This window comes from Cibotium barometz, chromosome 12, assembly GCF_041138505.1.
Source record: "Cibotium barometz isolate CiBa-2024 chromosome 12, ASM4113850v1, whole genome shotgun sequence".
Taxonomy (NCBI): Eukaryota; Viridiplantae; Streptophyta; class Polypodiopsida; order Cyatheales; family Cibotiaceae; genus Cibotium; species Cibotium barometz.
Genome location: NC_141057.1, coordinates 2,597,501 through 2,601,058, shown reverse-complemented (window position 1 = coordinate 2,601,058; position 3,558 = coordinate 2,597,501).

Sequence of the window (3,558 nt, the reverse complement as noted above, 5' to 3'; positions counted from 1 at the left end):
AATGAGTAGTGTTGTATTTGTAGGATTGTCATACATCGTGATAAAGAGAATATCAATCCCAATCTTAATCCAACAAAGCAACTGAAATCATTATTAGTAACATCAAGAATGGTAAGAGAAATGATAAAGTAGAAGAAGTTCAAGGTGGTTCAATGAGATATAGTGGATGAATTTGTAACTAACAATATAGTTTCGGCTGTGGATATTCAATCCGCCATGGATTCAAGTGGAGTCAGTCGTAAGGGTTATAGTGCCATCCAGAAGTCAGTGTCATCAGTCCTTGAGGCCAAAGGCAATAAAGCAAACACCTACAAAATTTTGGAGACAAACATAGAACAGCTTCACTATGTTGGTCACTCATACCACATTGTAGGAGAGTTTAAGGGAGAAGGTGGAAGCATATTCTGCAATGAACACAACAATATATTCATGGACTTGGAGCTCTTGCAAAAGAGAATGGTGGAGTTCTATGATATTACATTTGAGGAGACAGGAGGTGTACTTCAATTTGTCATCAAGCTTGATCAGTGCGAGATTATCAAGGAGAAAAAGATGGAAAGGGTCACAATAACACTTATGAATAGGGCTCTTTCTAATTGTAGTAGGGATGATCCAAAGTATTTTGGCGTGCAGTCTGAGACAAACATCTGGTGGCTAGGTTCGTTTGAGGTCAAGAAAGAGGACCATGAATCCTTGTTTTGGGTATTTCATCATACACATATCCCCAATCTCATCAAAGAACAGATGAATGTAACCCCAGGATGCTCCATGTGGAGAAAAGGGGCGACTTTCAAGTTTAATGGCATCTTTGCGGGTGACTTGAAGACTCTTAAGTGCTTATTTAATTGCAGCAAAGGGGCCAATGCAAAGTTTCCATGCCTTTATTGCATGGACTTTGCAAGTGTGATGGACTCTAAGTGGTGGAGATGATCACCGCGAACAGACAAATTTTGGATGAGAACTTTAAACCAATATTTGAGATTCCTCTTTCCAATGTGCATATATGCACGCTTCATGCTTTGTGTCGTATCATAGAGAAACTAGTATATCTCTACATTGGCTTTGCTTGGAAGATCAACAATGTAGCAAATAGGAAAGGAGCCATCCGTGCATTGGAGAAGGTGCTATCTGAAATTGGACTACATGGAGGTAATGTCCAGATTCTTAAGGACACTAAAAAGTCATCTAATGAAAAGGAAGTCCCAATGAAGCCCTCTATTGGAGGTGTTAAGGCAAGAAGATTTCTTTCTAAGCTAATGAATAATCAGCAACACAAACCCACAAAGTTAGGAAAGCAATATACAACAACCTATACAAGCATAATCGAATACCAACAGTGGAAAAAGCTGCATAATGCAGTGAAAGACCATGAAGGTGCTTCAAGCAATGTCAAAGAGTAGATGTTTGGCATTCAATTGATACTCTGTTCAAATGTGTGACAAAGTCAACTACTCCCAGTAGTAAGAGAAAAAGATCTTTCAAGACAACTTACAAGCATTCAGAGCTGCTTCTTGGACTGACACCAACATTACACACTACATGGTATGTTTATAGGTTACTCTTGTTTCCTAGCCCTCGATACAACTTACACTGTATATTTTCTTATGCAGCATATTCTCTACAACCGCATGCCTTACTTTATCAACAAGTATGGAGATCCTAGCATTTGGAACACACAAGCGCTTGAGAAATCACACTATATGGCTCAAAACGCATATTTTAGGCACATAACATGGCGGTGGAAAAAGTAAGGCAAACAGCCTTACAAGAAGTGTTCCAATGGTTCTATAGAAGGATACTGCAACAACTACACAAAAAAGAAACCTTGAGGTCATCCAAACTGATGCAGACACTCAAAGATATGGAAAGGAAGAGATTGAAGCATTCCAAAGCATTTAAAATCTCAGATGCCATACAAGCACAAAACAAATAGAGAGAGAGCAAAAGATTTTTGTTAATCATCGTTGGACAGATAGATGTAACACATGTCTTTTACAATGTATCTTTCCATTCTAATGACTTTTATAATTCCTGTGGTTTTGGCTTTCATTTATACCTTAGAAAATGGTGTTTGCCATACTCTTCTAGTTCCTATGGGTTCTCTATGCCTAGAGACAATGCTATTGCAGCATAGGTATGAAAGTAATCCCTTCAGGTGGTGGCATAAAAGGAGATAGACTTCTCTATCAAAATAATCTTCTTATAACTCTTAGGAATAATTGTTCCACACCTAGAAACAGGGACAATGTCTTGAATAAAAAATTTACAACTCTCCCTTCCTGGCTCATGGCATTGTGGTAGATTATCATCTTTGCCTTAGACAATTTGGGTAGGTAGTGAGAGAGAGCTACGTCTCGGCCACAGTACTCCCTTTTATGCCACTACAAGAATTTGTCATTGACTTCAAACGTACTCTGGAAAACAAAATAATTAAGGAACATAAATCTACATATCACTTCTTCACACACACACACACACACACACATAGAGAGAGAGAGAGAGAGAGAGAGGGAGGGAGAGAGAGAGAGAACCTGAGTCTCATCTGTCACAAATAGTTGGTCTTGCCAAAGGTTAATAGAACTTTTGCTATCTTCTCCTACTCTGTTTATCCACTCCTTTGTGGAGTCATTCAACTTATCATAGCCATATTTGGCCTAAAGCTCCATGAAGGTCCTATCGTCTGGCACAAATCCATCATCTTTGAACTTCTGTGCTTTGCCCAAACATCTGCTGAGACACTCTTTACTATTGTAATTCTCCTCCAATGCTAAGTCATTACTGTCATCTTCTGAGACAAAACCACTGCTCTCTTCCTGAAATTTGACAATAGCACATAGAGAAAAATCTTCCCTAAGACTGAAAATATTCTAATGTTAGATAGTAGCACATAACATTTGTTATCCACAATGAATTCTGGCAGTACTATTAGACCACACTGGTCCACTTTATAGAGATCTACATCGAGAGGTCTCTGTATGGTGCATGTCTTAAGAGCACCAATATCCATAGACTTGGCCTCCTCTTCCTCCTATACTAATTGTATCTCTTCCTCAACTTCTGCCTCTTGAGAAGGTAACTCATCTTCTTGGGGAATCTCATCTTCAATAATACCTTTGTAGAGCAGTTCTTCACCCCTTTCAAGAAGCTCTTTATAGAGGCAGGGCAAGTAGCAGAGGAATCCCAATGGCTCATATAGCATCCTGCAGAGCAGCAACTCATGTGCATGGTACACCAAGTAGGCTTGTAGGAAGATGGGAGTTGCTGGTACTTCTTGTATAAAAAATTGTTTGCCTTCTTGCTTGGTGCAGAATCCAGCAAGTGCACATAAGGCTGATCCCTTAGCAGCAGCCTTCCCTTGGATACTGCTTTTTCAAAATCATCCCTATGTTTTGACAGGTACTCTGCATGCTAGTCCAAAATTGACTCTACTGGCAAAGGCTTATTATAAACATCTCAGTAATTATGTGAAAGTCATCAGCAGCTCGAGCGTTACAAACAAAATTGAAAAGCCTCTCATCAATTAATGCAAGATCATTGCTCTCAACAATTTCCTCCTTC